The sequence below is a fragment of the Paroedura picta genome, chromosome 2 (genome assembly GCF_049243985.1).
Source record: "Paroedura picta isolate Pp20150507F chromosome 2, Ppicta_v3.0, whole genome shotgun sequence".
NCBI classification, from domain to species: domain Eukaryota; kingdom Metazoa; phylum Chordata; class Lepidosauria; order Squamata; family Gekkonidae; genus Paroedura; species Paroedura picta.
In genome coordinates, this window is record NC_135370.1 from 120817485 (window position 1) to 120834253 (window position 16769).

Below are 16769 nucleotides of genomic sequence, written 5' to 3' on the forward strand. Positions count from 1 at the left end.
AGGACACAGAAAGTGGCAGACCAGCTCTGCCTCCAAAATGCGTCCCTCACAGGAACACAAGAAACAGTGGAGCATACTGCTCCTCTACAATGCACTGGCAGCACCCTGGAGTGGCACCACTGGTGTGGGATCAACCCATGAGTCAGAAACAACTTCACAGAAACTAACAACAATAATAACTGACACCACTCAGGTAGATTCCTTCACACATAGTTTGATGTCTACAGTTTAACTATGCACACTGGCATTGATTTCAGCTGTATCTGCATCAAAATTCCACACACCCATTTTGGGAAGGATGAATAAAATTGGACCTGTTGGCTTATATGAACTGAAACAAAACTGTCCTTTTAAAGACAAAGTACTTCAAGCTGTTGCTATGTAATTGAGCAATAGCAATTCCCCTCTCTGTTGCCAAGTACATTTAAAACATAGAATGTTTTTGTTTTAAGAACATCTTTTCTGTGTTTGTTCTTTTCCTTTTTTAAAGAATATCGTCCAAAAAACCAACATCACCCTTCCCCTGGCATGGAAATAATGTCTAATATCTAATACAATAAAATAAAATGCATCCTGTACTTCTGGCAACATGCCAAAGGTTCCGAAGCTTATTGGTGGAATATCTCCTACTCAGGGCCAATTGCTGCTCTAGAACAGGATTCTGCACCCTGCTTTCCTTTAGGCCTGCTATAAAGGAAGCCTCTAACAGCCCCCAACTGAGGGGAGGGAGGCGTTTCCAAGAGCAACACAGAGGAATCTGTGGGCATATGTGTGTTTTCCTTTTGAGGGGGGAAAGCTTTCACATTCTGCCTAACCGTTGGTTGATACAGAGGCCACAAAAAAGTTTAGGCTAGGGCCTTAAAACAGTACAATGTCTCAGAGTCCATCCTCCAAAGTAACCATTTTTGCCTGCAGAGCTGATCATTATAGTCTAGAGATTAGCAGCAATAGTAGAAACAATGGCCGAGGCTTACAGGCTAAAGTTGGGGTGGAATGGTGCAGGTGTGTCCCACCTGGGCTATGGGCTCTGGCCAGCCCTTACCAGCAACAGTTAGACAAACAGACCAGCATGGGTCTTGTGATTCTGGAGAGTGCAGGAAATTTTAAATAAGGAATATTTAGAGCCTGTAACTGTAAATGGTGAATAAGTAAATGACTGGAGAGACATAGGAACTAAAGTGACTTTGTTCAAGCTTGGCCTGATAAATAAAAATCAGTATTTTCCAGGAAGGTCCTATGAAATCAAAGGCATAAGTAGCCCAAAATTTCAAGTAGAGTTAGCTTTACAGGAAAGTAAGCAGTGAGACTTTAGGGGGTGGGGGGCAGGGAATGGAGACTTTTATTAGGCAACGACTTGGTCTTGTGGACAAAAACAGAAACTGCAGTTGCCAGCAGTAGGCTTCAGGCTTCAGAGAGGTGGACATCACCAGCTAAGTTACAGGCTGTGCTAGACAAAGAGTGTCTGTGGCCACAAGCATTCCTTTTGAAGAGATGCAAGTGAAGGGAAAGAGCTTTTTCTTCAACCTATCTGCTTGAAGATGAGCTGTACTTCCAGGGGATCCTCAAATCCCACCTGGAGGCTGACATCCCTAGACCTCAATAAGGTACAGTGCTACAGAGTCACCCCTCCAAAGCAGCCATTTTTGCTTGGGGAGCTGATCTATAGTCTGGAGATGAGCAGAAACTCCAAGAGATGCTTAGGTCCCAAGTGGAGGTTGGCTGTCCCTTGTCTGGAAATCATAGTTCATAGAATAATAGAGTTAGATGGGGCCTCCTGAGTAATCTAGTCCAACCCTCTGCACCTTCACAGAATGGTAAACCACCATCATACTGTAGATCAGTTGTCCCCAACCCGCGGGCCGCGGCCCGGTGCCGGGCCGCGGCCCGGAAGGCCTTGGCGCTGGGCCGCGGCTCCCTCTCCCCGCCCCCCCCCGCAGTAAAAAACTTCCCAGGCCGCAAGCTTGAGGCCCGGGAAGCTTCTTACTGCGGGAGGTGGGGAGAGGGAATCAGGGCTTTCGGTCATGCATGGCGGGATGGGATTTCGGTCGCGCATTGTGCATGCGCGGCGTGCACGGGCGGGCAGTTGCCCTGCCGGTCCCCAGCCTCAAAAAGGTTGGGGACCACTGCTGTAGATCATGTCCCAGTCTATGAAACACTAGAAAAATCGTACCTCCACTGATTCATTTCACTGCAGTGACACAAAAAATGTAGTTCTAAAGCATGGTTCCTCATGGATTCATGGAACTGTTGCAATGACTCACCTCAAATGGTGCTGCATAGATGCAAAAACGTGGTTCCACAGCATGGATCCTCAGGATTTTTGCATTATATCCCTCCAAACTCACTATTAAATCACATATCATCTCCATAGCCAGATATTTCACAGCAAAAATCATACATCTGTGACTTCATGGCATTGCTACATCACAAAAACATGATTCTGAAGCATGGATTCTCAGGGTTGTTCATTATGTCACCTCAAACTTGTCATCAAATCACATATGTCAGTTAGTACAGACCTCATATGTCATCTAGTCCAACCCCCTGCACTATGCAGGACACTCACATCCCAATCGCTCATCTACTGTAACTTGCCACTCATTTGCCTTCACAGAATCAGCTTCTCCGTCAGATGGCTATCTAGCCTCTGTTTAAAATTTTCCAAAGATGGAGAACCCACCACCTCCCGAGGAAGCCTGTTCCACCGAGAAACTGCTCTAATTGTCAGGAACTTCTTCCGGATGTTTAGATGGAATTTCTTTTGAATTAATTTCATCTCATTCATTCTGGTCTGTCCCTCTGGGGAAAGAGAGAACAATTCTGCTCCATCCTCCATATGGCACCCTTTTAAATACTTGAAGATGGTTATCAGATCCCCTCTCAGTCGTCTCCTCTCTAGGCTAAACAGGTCAAGCTCCCCCACCCTTTCTTCATATGTCTTGGTCTCCAAACCCCTCACCATCTTTGTTGCCCTCCTCTGGACACGTTCCAGTTTGTCAACATCCCTCTTCAACTGGGGTGCCCAAAACTGAACACAGTACTCCAAGTGAGGCCAAACCAGAGCAGAGTAAAGCGTTACAGAATCACAGAATCACAGAATCACAGAGTTGGACGGGGCCATAAAGGTATCCCCCGTGCAAGCACCGAGTCATGTCTGACCCTTGGGGTGATGCCCTCTAACGTTTTCATGGCAGAGAACAACTCTGTTCCATCTTCTACATGGCAGCCTTTTAAATACTTGAAGATGGTTATCAGATCCCCTCTCAGTCTCCTCTTCAGGCTAAACAGACAAGGCTCCCCAACCTTTCCTCATATGTCTTTGAGGTTTGGAAGTAGAGCCTCAAAAGTGTATAATGCCTCTGCAACCACCTAACCAGCTACATAGCACCCCCTGGCCTATTTAAGGTCAATAAAACATTGCAGCTGGGCTAGAGGGCACATAAAGATGTTGAATAGCTTGGGGAAGAACCCCACTAGGGAGTTGATAGGATCGTAACAGCCTATCCCCCACAGCTGCCCTCTGGGTCCAGTTAAGGAGAAAGGAGCATAACCTGCTAAGAGCTATGTCCTGTATCCCCATCCCAGTGATGCAGTGGGCCAGCAGTTCATTGTCGACCACATCAAAGGCAGCTGACAGATCTAACAGAACAAGTCGTATAAAAATATAAGACTAATTTTTAACTTGTACAGGATAAAGATATGCAAAATGAGAAACTTGTCTCTTTTCTTTTATTATGTAGGGCCCAACCACCCTTCATAATAATAAAAAAAATATTGTTTTAAATGTTGCTAATACTAAGCAAGACTTTTCTGTCTCTCTTTTATGACCACTTTTACTCCATTTTTTTTCCTAGAAGCCAATTCTGAGTTGGCTTTTTCATGCTACGTAATGCTTCTGTCGGTTTTCTTTTTCTCACTCCCTTCTACCCACCCATCCCACTATTTGATGATTGGAATAGTCAAAAGACTCCTTCCCTTCTCCCTACTCTAAAAATATTACCTTTTCTTTAAAAAATGGAACTAAAATATTGATATATTGCTAGAGCATTGTACAATAGGCTTCCTTTCTTTTTCAAAGTGTCTAGCCTCTTAACTCATGGAGATATAAGGGGAAAAGGCATATCTCTATGAAAGGAGATAGATATTTAAAAAACAATGAAAACTAGGAACATAGAGAACATACTGTGTATATTATTAAAATGCTCCAGCAAGATAGCTGTATTTTTTGTGTTTTTTTAATAAAGGGATGTGTGCTGACACCACTGATGACAACAGCACTGTCCTTTGAAAATCCTCATTATTTAAGGTACTCATGGAAGAAACCATGAAAAGGCACAAGGTTGGCAGACATGTAGAAGAACCCTGGCCAAAGTTCCAATGCTTGTGGAAATCAAGGAAATCAAGAGTAAGTTCAGTGTGCGGAAAAGTGCTTGGTTTCATTTATATTCAATTAGGAGATGCTTTCTGGAAGCATTGAGCATGCATTTGACATTTTTTACCCTCCCAGAAGGAAATGTTTGCTTCTAGCCCTTTCATTTGTTTTCCTGGCTCTGGGACTTTCTATTATTTTTTTTACAACAAGAAATTATAACTTGTAGTAAAAGTAGAATCTGTCTAGACTCTGAATTGCTTAGCAAGAAGAATGTGAAGCAGATGCATCAACTGTAAGCTGATGATAAAGTAATTTTCTGGCTCTTCCAATAACTGTAAATGCATTCTAAAGAGTATTCAATTTATTAGCTGAAATTGTTGCTAGGTATAACCCCCTGGACATAAATCAAACTGTGGCTTGTAGTAAGGAAGTGGCATAATAAAGTTGGACAGATAGTTTGTATAGAATTTGAAGAAGTCATAGCCTGCGCCCCAAAGAGATGTGCCAGTTCTGACAGTGATTGCTTTATTAGATTAAGCACTCAGCTTCCCCTCTTATTTAGTAATTATTGGTTCATGTAACCATTTATTTCCTGTGGCATCCTTTCTTTCAAGGCAAAATGTTGAAGTGCTGAAGTCATCAGAATGATCTGCCTCAGGCACAGTACCCAATCATGCGTGTGTGTGTGTGTGTAAGTGTTGTCAAGTTGCTTCCACCTTATGGCAGACCTATGAATTAATAACCTCCCAAACATTCTGTTGTTAACAGCCTTGTTCTAGTAGAGGGCTGTGGCTTCCTTGATTGAGTCATGCTGGGTCTTTCTTTTTTCTTGCTGCCTTCAATTTTTCCAGGCATTTTTGTTTTTCCAATGACACTTGTCTTCTCATAATGTGAACAAAGTAGTTTAGTCATTTTAGCTTCTAGGGAGAGTTCAGGCATTATTTGATCTAGAGCCTACTGACTTGGCTTTTTGGCAGCCTACAATATATGTAAAATTCTTATCCAACATCACATTTCAAATGAATCAGCTTTCTTCCTGTCTGCTTTCTTCACTGCCCAATTTTCAGCTACATGCATCATAATGAGGAATATTATAATACTAGCTTCAAAGACCATTCCTAAGAACGGGCCTCGAAAGGGCCCCCTCCCCTGGCTGCTGGCCAGGCAGCTTAAGGTGGCTTTAGGCTGCAGATCACAGCCAAATCAAGTGGGGCAGGCAAGGGCTGGGCGGCTCATTATCAGGGCCGGGACAGAGCTCCTTAGCAGGCAGTCAGCAGGCCCTCGTCAGCAGGCCCAGCCTAGCAGGCCAGAAGGCCCTCGTTAGGAGGCCCTCGTCAGCAGGCCCAGCCTAGCAGGCCAGAAAGCCCTCATTAGGAGGCCCTCCACCATAACCCTTTGCCCAGGACCTCTCCCCTTACCTGCTGCTGACTCCAGGCACTGAGGTGTCTGAGAGCAAAGAGGCTAGAGTCCAGGGACGGAGGGTGAGAGCTGCAGGGGCAGGGCCAACCAGGGCAAAGCTGGCTGCACCCTGATTGGCCGTATTCTAACTTGGACAGCCGGACACGCCCCACCCCCTAGGCTGTTTCATAAATATATAGAGGAACAACAATGGATAAGGATGAATCATAATAACCAGCAACACATCCTTACATCCTTATATCCTTCATGGCTACCCTTCCCAGTCTCAGTCTGCATCAGATTTCTTGGTTGCATTCTCAGTTTTGGCTGATGATTGAGCCAAGGGATAGAAAATCTCTAACAATTTCATTCTATTTAGCATCAGATACAACCATATAAACCCATATTTCTGGTTACCACCTCCCTCATCTATGCGGGCAGGGGCAGAGCTTGGATAGTGCAGGCAGTCTGTCATCCCTGAAAAGGTCAAGAGGTCTAGCTCCACTTGGCTACCCCTCACACATTCTGGCACTGCATTGGTAGAGAAATTCTAGTGAATTTCATTGCGATTGTCAAATATTTTGTTAGGGGAGATTCAATTTAGGATTTCATAATGGCAGACTGTAGTCTGCTTGTATTGAAAGCCTGGGCCATCCAAGTCAGGGCAAGGGCTATGTTACAGATATTATTTGCTTTTGCAGAATATTGTTTTGTACTCCTTGGTTTGTTTTTTTAATGGTATTATTATTGTATTGTTACTCTGCAAGTTGCCTCAAGTACATTTCCAAAAAGATGGTAATTAAATTTTCAAACAAACAACAATTACACTTCCAGGTTATCAATACAACTGAAGATTATAAATGTTTCCTTGGAATTAAACCCTATTAAATTCACCCCAAAACTTCAGTTGACATGATTTTAAATCGCACACACACAAGGCACAAGCATCAGAAATATTCCTTCTAATGACTGTCTTCTGTAATTTTCACCCAATTTTGCTGTCTTCCACCAACAAATATGTGAGGCACGATAAATTTGCAAGTTTACTTTCAAGTCAACAATAGCCACTGTAGGGCTCATGAATTGCTAAAGATGAAGTTCTGTCTATGGAAACCAGATTATCTTCAAGGATTTTACAGTGCCTGGAGATGATCAGTCTGTTCTTTATTAATGAAGGCCTGCTTATTATGAGGATGCTTCTTCTATCAAGACCCATGTTGTCTGTTGGTTATTGGGGGAGGTGTCTTTATTATTATTTATTATTATTATTTATTATTGGAGTTATTTTAAGGGGTGTTGGTGGTTTTGTGTCCTTTTTGTGGTTGTGTAAACCTTTCAATTAAAAAATGTTTTAAAAAAGAAGCATGTTGTCTGTCCAGAAGCATTGGCCTCAGTCCTGGATGACTTGAGTCTTCCAGCCTTAACTGCCTCCTGGAACATGTTTTTTTTTTTTTAATCAAGCTATTAAAGAACAGAAAGCTTGATAACTGCCTCAAGCTGAGAAGGAAATGCTGTACGAGAAGGATTATTCTTAGGGCAATGAATTTTAAAGACTACTTTTATGTACTGTGGAACGCTATCAATATGCTAATAGTTCTGCTGCCTTAACCTTCAGCAGTCTCCTGAATCTTTTAATATGTTCACTGTTTTGTAAACATTTAGTCCAAAAGCTTAGTGTTGGGAAGATATCAGTGCACTTGTTCGAATCATTAAATTGGCCATATTTGTGAGGATTCTGGACCTGTTCCCATCCAGTGAAAAATCAATAAAACATGGATGAGCTTGATTCTAATATTTTGTGGCATGGGTGCCTGCCCATCATACAATGAAATCATACTGTTTTGCTATGCAGTTACAAGCCATGCTTATTACTTTGTCATGTCATTATATTTCATTATATGTGGGTTTCTCAAGTGCCATGAGACACGCATGTGCTACTAGTTTAAAACACACTTGTATCCAGATTCTCTAGGGACAAAAGAAAAACCGTATTGGATCAGACTAGTGTTCCATGTAGACCTATGTCCAGTTTTAAATAGTGTCCAACCAGTTGTTCTGGAGAATTAACCAATAAGGGAAAGAGACCAATATTTCCCTCTGATGTTGCTGGGTATGATAGACAAATATCTTGAAAATAGACATGGAACTTTATTTTTGTATATGATGGAGAGAATCAATCACGTTGCTGGAAACTCCTGTGCCGGGTACCACAAGGAGCAGATCTCTCCTCAGTCCTGTTTGATATCTTTATGTGCCCTCTTGCCCAGCTGGTATAGAGATTCAGACTTGGATGTCACCAATATGTCAATGACACCCAGCTCTTCCTCGTGATGAATGGTCACCCTGATTCACTCTCAGACTCATCAGCCAGATGTCTTGAAGCCAAATGTGTTGGCTCAAGCAGATCTGTCTGAAGCTTAATCTTTCAAAGACAGAGGTCCTGTGGTTTCGTAGGATAGGCCCAGGTGAAGAAGCATGACTGCCCTACCTGGATGGGGCAGAACTACTGGTTATACATTCAGCCAGGAATCTGGGCATGATCTTTGACACCTCCCCCTCCATGGAGGAACATGTCACAGGAATAGCAAGGCTATCATTCTTCCACTTGCACCCAGCTAAGCTATTAGCGCTTACCTGCAAATTGTAAATGACAACACTGAGATCCTCTCAGGAACAGATATTTTCCAGAGAAAGAAATGCACCCCCCCCCCAAAAAAAAAACCCTGGGTAAGATTGGAAGACTTAATAACTCATACCTTCTCAGCAAGGTAGATAATCCTGTCAAAATTAATACAATATAAGCTAAGTGGAGAGATTTACTTGAAGTTTGACATTTCGTTCTCAGGGGTTGGACCATATATGGTCATATCAACTGATAAATGTTTAACAAATCTAAACAATATATTAAAATAATTAATTTCCACCCATTCAGTAAACACTTCCATGGAGGTCAAAAAAACCCAGGGTTTCATAAAACCCTGCTTGAGAAAGCCTGTATTAGAGGGTCAGTATACAGGAATGACACACATTTTGTTTGTAATTTAGAAAGACAGGAGCAAATACTAGGAGTACAACAGTCTCTGATAATAAATAAATAGTAGAGTTGCTAGGGTATTGCGTATGGATTCTACTGTGCTCTCTGCTTCTCTGATAGTAATAACCACAAAATATAGTTGAATGAATTTGACAGGTGTCTGAGCCATCAACTTTTGGTTCTGAAATATTAGGGAATCCTAGTTAGTACTTCCTGGTACTGTCATTTGCTGTTATTGTAATAACTGTATGGAGGAGTCTGGTTCTTTTGGAACAGGGGAAATGCTAGGCATTGTAGTTTATCTTAATTCACCACCTTTCCTCAAGGCATGATTGATGTCTCCAGCAATTCATTTATTTGAAATTGAACTGGCTTGTTTCTTATTCTGTGCCCTGCCATGAGTGTTTTAAAAATGGGATTGCTACAGTCAGATTAGATTTTGCCCCTCTTTCCTGTATTGCTCCAGCAGCCAGAGTCAGGATTTATTTCTCATATGTGCAAGAGGCTTAGTATCTAACCCTTATGATGTGGAATACTGCATACAACCAAATGAGAGCACAGGAAAAACCCATATGTGCCTGGTTTTTCCTACACAATGCAGATTTAGTTCCACAAGGATTATGATTAATACTGGATTTTAGTTTCTTATAGTTGGCTGTTAATAACCTAATCTCTTCAAGGAATGTAGGCAGGCATCATTCTCTTAAATACAGTTAACATTCTTAGTAACTTTAAGAAACTGATTTTGGTACTGATGGATTTTAACCGCCACATCTTTTGAAAATGCAGCATTTTGCATTATCAGACATTAATTTTGTGAATGTATGATATTCACCTGGGTTCCCGGGTCTGATCTGTGTTTGGTTATATTTGCTGAAGCTTAGAGCCTTTGGTGATTTTTGGAAATGCATGCATTGCATTCTGCAAATTGACCTACTGAAGTCAGAAAGAGAAATGATTGTGTCAGGACTGTAAATGCTCAGCTATTTAGGTTCTTGAGGACTCTCTGAATAGTAGGCTTGGTGGCTCTGAAGGCTGTAAATGGGATAAGTGGAATAATTCAATATGCTCCATCAGATCAATTCCAGCTTGGCTCTTCAGTTTGGCGCTGACCAAACTGGTAGTGGCTAAGAGACTGTAGCTATGTTGTGGGGTAAAAGGATGAGGGAAGCACCTGATTAACAGGACAGTCCAGGATTTGTACAGAACTGACCTTTGTACAGGATTGAACAGTCAGATTTCTACAATGCAGACTTATTAAGAAGATGTTCTACATGTAATTTTTTAAATTCCAGCACTGAGTCCTCTGTAAAAGCTGTACTGAACAAGGTTTGATTGCACCCAAACAGAATCTTTCATGTTTATCTCCAAAATAATTTTTTTGTTTAGCAGGTCTTATTAAGCTTAAATTTGGAGCATGTTTGCTCCATCTGCAAATATTGCAGATGTTGAGCTCCTTCAGTGGCACCCTGGGTCATGTCTCCAGCCCTCAGAATTATTCTTTAATCCTGCCTTATCTGAGGCCTGTATTGGCATATCAAAACTTGCTTTGCTGCAACATTGTAGAGCAGATCCCGTTGTGTCTGTGGCCACACTGGTCTTTGAATGCTGTTCCAAGCCCAGCATAATAAAGGAAATAATAGCATTGCAACATAATGTTAAGCCTAGTATAACTGGGTCTTCAGTCTAAGGAAGTGAAGTGGGGGAGATAATGAGGGTGAGTGTTAGGAATAGGTGAAAGGTACAGTTGGTCTTTGGGGTGCAAGAGAAAGAACTAGGTATCTCCACCACCACTCCCTTAACCAATTCTGTGGCTAGTAAATAAATATGACAAACCAAATAGAAAGTCAGCAGCTTCATGCCTTCAGTATGTCAATACAATAATACAATACAAAAACCTTTAATGGCATCCACTTTCAGTATGTCTCTCTTTCAGTGTCTGGGTGCCATTTTGTTCACTTTGGGCAGGGAAATGCCAACTGCATCTAATTAAATGGGAGTCAACAGAGGTGCTGCAAGAGGCCTGGGCATAAGCTGCATGGAGCTTTTATTCCAATTCCAGGTTGATTCAGTCCCTGCCATCTCCACTGAAAGCGATTTCCATTTTGATTTTGTCCAATTTAAATTTTCCCTCTGCAACTAGCGTGATTGATCCGGAGTGACCCTACCTTTCTCCTGGAATATCTTAGAGTGCTTTTAACCCTCAATATTTTAAGAATCGGATTGAGAAGCCATGAGAAACTTCAGCTGCTGTGCATTTGAAGCAGACTCCATGGTCGAGAAGCCCTGATTGGCCAAGGCTGCCAAGCTTTTCTTAAAGAGGAAGCCCCAATTTTCTCTCAGTAGAAGCCTTAACTTTTGTTGGTAGAGGTTTGCTGCCTGGTTTTTTCCTCCTCCTCTGCTGTGTCCAATTCTCTCTTCCCCTCTCCTCCCTGTTCAAGGGAAGGGGAAGGGGAAAAGGAAGAGGGAAAGGGAAAGAAAGAGGCTCCTTCTGTGCTTGGCTTCCCCCTCCCCTTCTGAGCCTCCCTAAGCAGTACCGAACACTTTTTTCTTTCAATGGGGGGGGGGAGAGGAAGACCCAAGTTCAAATTGATCTGGATCCACAATGGATTAAACGAAGTAAGTGCAGATTCAGCCTTGGTCTAGGAAGTGTGTTATTTGAAGGCTTCAGCAGCAGGAAGAAAGAGAGAGAGCAAGAGAGCAAGCAAACCCCTATAATAAGTTATTTAAGCTACAGAACCTATCTAATCCCTTATCCTTCTTTTACTTTTCTCAGTGCCATAAATTAGCTACAGAAAGAAGATAGACTGAAGGGCCCACTGGACTCCATGAAAGGCTAAGAAGGATCTGAGTAATCATTACCTGCACCAGGACACAATTGGTATGTTTGTCTAATTTAGATAACAAGAACTACTTAGGCTTCTGTCAGAAGAGTTGTCAGAAGCTATGCTGTATTAGTTTGTGACTGGAATGCCATTCATACTGCTGTCGCTGTTGACTAGCACAGCTTTTCTGATTTCCTTGTATCTTAGACTGCATAATCTACATAGGCATTCAGTCCAAGGGATCTGATAAAGTATATGTGTTCTTCCCTGTTGATTGAAAACTGAACTGTAAGAAACTGCGCTCCTTGTGAGTAGTGAGGCAGTTTGCAATAATGATGAAATACAACTGAATTTTTTCTAGATGGGTGAGCATGGCCCCATCCACACTAGTGTATGACATAAGGCTGTGGTACTAACTAGACTTACTGCCCCATGTGAATGGAACAAAGCAGCCAGGTGACCTCTCTTGTGAAGGCCTCCCTGTGTGGATGTGACACACAGAGGTATTGAAGCTTTGGGCTTGAGAAATAGTTTGAAATATAATACAACTAGCAAGAAAGCCCATTGCAACCAGGAATGCAATGGGCGCTAGGACCCAGAGGACACCAGCAGGCACAGATCTTTCTCTCACAGCAGGAGCCATAGGAGGTAATCAGGAAAGGTAAGCAAGGTTTGCAGTTTGGGGCTCGTTTGCATACATATAATAACATTCATATTATTAACTGGTATAACCGGGTAACAGTATAACATAACAGTATAACATTATAACAAACAGTGGTAACTTGAACAGGTCCAAGAGTCTTAGTGGGTTTTTGGGGGGAGGAGAGGGGCAGGGGCCCTGCAGATGTTGGTTGGCCTGGCCTCAGCCAAATGCCTGGTGGAAGAGCTCCCTTTTGCAGGCCCTGAAGAACTGTTTTAGTCCCGTCAGGGCCCTGATCTCCTCTGGGAGCTCATTCCACCAGGTGAGGGCCAGGACAGAGAATGCTCTGGCCCTGGTCAAGGCCAGGTGAACTTCTTTTGGGCCAGAGATCAGTAGCTGGTTGGTGGCGGCGGAGTGTAAAGCTCTTTTGGGGGCATAGGCAGGGAGGCGGTCCCTCAGGTACACTGGGCGGTTTGCGGTTTGGCAGGACTCTCTGTGTCTCTCTCGGGCGTTTGAGAGCAAAGAGGCTAGCATCCAGGGAAAGATGGCGAGAGCTGGAGAGAGAAGGTCAATCATTGGCCCTATTCCATCTTGGACAGCCCCCCAGGGCTGTTTCACAAATATTAAGAGGAACAATGGATAAGGATAATTATTATAGTGAATGAAGGTTTAATTTTGAGGGGGGAAATCTTGTGATTGATTTACTACATTTGTATCCCAGCTTTTATCAAAGGAGCTCAGGATGGCATACACAGTTCTCTCCCTCCCCATTTTATTCTTACATGAACCCTGTGAAGTAGGTTTGTATGAAACCCCAAAGTCACCCCATGAATTTCATGGTGGAGATTTGAACCTGGGTATTTTAATTACAGCCTGCAAAGTCATGCACTCCTATAACTGTACAGCATGTCTTAAAATAGTGCTATTGTATGTTGGCAAGTCTTCCATTCTGAAAAAAGCAACATCTATGCTGTTGATCCCATCTCATTGATATATCCCTCAATGGGCTTTAAAGATCGCAGTCTTGAAATTAGATCAGGGGTCCGCAGCCTTTTTCAGGTTGCAGACCGGTGGGGGGAGGGCGATCCGGGTGCCGTGCATGCGTGTACCATGTACCATGTTCATCTGCAAACGCGCATGCGCGGCAATTTCGTGCATATGCGAAACTGCCAGCCATGTGTGTTTGCACTCCTGGTGGGGCCACAAATGCGCATGTGCATCACTTTCATGCATGCACAAAACTGCTGTGCATGCACGTTTGCGGCCATGCATGGCACAAATGCATATGCGTGGACCTGCCGCACGTGCGCGTTTGGCGGCCGATTTGCTTGCGACCTGGGAAGTTTCTCACTGCGGGGGGGCGGGGGCGGAGAGAGGGAGCCGCAGCCCGGTGGTTGGTGACCGCTGAATTACATGATACCTTGAATTTAGCTTAGAAGCAGCTTAGAAATAATTAGTTTTATATGCTTCTGGATGCTTATACAAGATACACGACTTGTTTACCAGAGCTGTGCATTGTCTACTGGCAGAACATCTACAGGTTTCTTCTAATGTGTTAGCAATTATTAAGTTACCCTATATGTCTGAGGATTACTATTCATAGTAGTATTTGGCTCTGTATCACTATGTGATGCATCATTATATGCCATATAGTGAGATGGTCCATAAAAATAGATTTGGTACAGAGATTGCTTTAGAAACATGCATATTTCTACCAAGTGCACTTTTTATTTACTTCTGATATTGACTTCCAAATCCTACCAGGCAAAGAGGCAAGCAGGAGTCTCATATCTTTGATTAGGGGTGTGTATATGTGTGTGTTTGTGTAAGCTGGGCTTCTCCCTGATAAAATTTTCTACTTCCCACTGAAATGTTTTGCTTAAATTGTAATCTTATTTTGGCAAGCTGCTGCTTTCAGTGCAAAGAGTATGTCAATATGATAGTGTGGAGATGGTGTTGTTCCTCTTATTGTGAAAGAAGGGAGCAAGAGAGAGAACTTTAACAACTTAATTATGCCTTATGCAAGCAATATTCACAAGAACAGGACATATGGGAATTAAGTTTTATAATGCTAGATCTGGCTGGGAAAAAGACTTAAAACTGTAAGCTTTTTATGGGCTTCAGTAGCATGTTCTTTCAGATACATGGTGATACATGCTGCTATGTTGTGTGATAACAAATTTAAAGCATAGGTTCTTAGCCTTCTTTATAAACAATGTAATTTTTTTTCAGTAGTATTAACCCAAATTTGGAAGCTGAGCTCTTGATCTGAGGGACAAGAAGGGCAAATAATTTCCCTCCTTCACAACAATGACATATTTTTTTAAGAATGGGAAGGTAGTTTGGTTGTTCAGCACAACTCTTTGCTTTGCATTGACTGAAATGGAGGCCTGCTGGCTAGATATGAACAGTTCACACTGGGTTTGTAGAACTAGCCATAAGTCTAACCAAACTGAAGCAAAGTATAAGTATTAACATGACACACTGGATCCTGCTTTAGGATGCTTTGGGCTGATCCTATGTTGAGCAGGGGGTTGGACTAGATGGCCTGTATGGCCCCTTCCAACTCTATGATTCTATGATTCTAAAAATTCCATAATAGGATCCATGTTTCAGCAAGCTATACAAGGTAGAATTGAAAACGGTCTCTAACAATTATTCAAGTAACTCTGTGAATCATTTTGTACAGTTCAATTATGTTGCCTGCATAGAAAAGCCCGCTTGAATAAGTCAGTTCTGCATAATTTTTTGAAAGCCAAGAGAGTGGGAACCTTCTTGACCTCCTTAAGCCATCTCAGGGGGGGGGGTGTTGTATCAATATTTTTATGTGAGATTTTAATACTGTGTAAACCACCACGGGCCAGCTGGACTGGGAGTGTCGGTCAATAAATATAATAAATGAATAAATAATGCAGGCCATTCCATAAAGTGGGGGCACATACAGTTGTTGATTTTGCCCATTTGCAGGTTAACACCTGCAGAAGATCCTATTTGGATGAATGAAGCTATGTCAGTAGACAAAGGTTCCCCAAAGGGGGCAAGTAATGGCTCTCTGGGGCTATGCGGCTGGGAAAACGTAAGGGGGAAAGCCTCTTTGCCTCCACACTCCAATCCTAATCTGAATTAGGCCCCATACATTTATTTATTCATTCATTCATTCATTCATTCATTCATTCATTCATTCATTCATTCATTCATTCATTCATTTATTTAGACCGCCCTTCTCCAAATAGGTCTCAGGGTGGTTTACAACATAAACAGTTAAAACACAATAAAATCCCCATAAAACCCCAAATTAACATCAACAACAAGTCTATATAAGCGGCAGTGGTCACAATTCTAATCATATTTACCCAACTTCCCCCAAGTTCAGCCTGGGGGGAAAATAATATTCAGAAGAGGGTGGCGCCAGTGCAATAGATCTAACAATGATCTCAATGTTAGAGATCTCAATATTGGAGGGGATCCTCTGATGGATTAGTGGGAGAGCTGCCCTGGCCTCAACCATATGCCTGGCAGAAGAGCTCCGTCTTGCAGGCCCTGCGGGAAGCTGGTAGATCCCACAGGGCCCTTAGCTCTTCTGGGAGCTCATTCCACCAGTTTGGGGCCAGGACTGAAAAGGCCCTGGCCCGGGTCGAGGCCAGGCGAACATCCCGTGGGCCCGGGACAACCAGTAAATTCATACCCACAGAGCAGAGTGCCCTGTGGGGGGCATAAGCAACCATGCGGTCCCACAGGTAGATGGGAACCAGGCCGCGTATAGCCTTTAAGGTCAATACCAATACCTTTAAACTGATTCGGAAAAAGACTGGTAACCAGTGCAGATGACGAAGCACCGGCTGAATGTGGGCCCTCAAAGGTGTTCTAGTGAGGACCCTGGCAACCGCATTTTGGACCAGCTGTAACTTCCGAGTCAAAGACAAGGGAAGGCCCGTGTAGAGCCTTCTTGTACCTTTAGGTACAAGGAAATGAAACATACCGCTAAAACAGGTCCTCTTGCCTGCCAGGACCCATTGTCTGCCATCACTGGAAGCAAGGACAGAAACATGGGAGATCATATCTCCTGACTTATTTTTTTAAGTTTAAATAACGACCCGCATGGAGAAATAATTGAAGAAAAATTGAAGAATTGAGACCTTCATTGGGGGCATGCCTGCATTACACTAATCTTTTTTCTCTACAAGAACGAATGGCAACTTGGAGTACTGAAATAGTGACATAAAATAAAAAGACTAAAAATAAACAAACAACAACAAAACAATACTGAAAAATGTAGAATTCTGCATTTAGGTCGGAAAAATCAAATGCATCACTATAGGATGGGTGAGACTTGTCCTGGGAGTAGTATGTGTGAAAAGGATCTGGGCGGTCTTAGTAAACCAGACACTGAACATGAGTCAGTAGTGGGGCTCAGTGGCTAAAAAGGCAAACCAGATTTTGGGCTGTAATAAAAGAAGTAGAGTGTCCAGATCACATGAGGTGATGTTACCGCTTTTCTCC

General features: G+C 42.7%; 1 protein-coding gene across 20 annotated transcripts in view; it reads left to right on the plus strand.

Annotated features, from left to right (window-relative positions):
• Positions 1–16769, plus strand: part of TSPAN18 (tetraspanin 18) — a 243203-nt gene that overhangs the window by 64125 nt on the left and 162309 nt on the right. For 17 of the 20 annotated variants that reach the window (XM_077322256.1, XM_077322258.1, XM_077322255.1 and 14 more), the window contains one exon: positions 11581–11685. The exons of the other annotated variants lie outside the window; for them this stretch is intronic. The gene's annotated coding sequence lies outside the window, so the exon portion shown is untranslated. The remainder of the gene's footprint in view (positions 1–11580; positions 11686–16769) is intronic. 20 annotated transcript variants of the gene reach the window in all.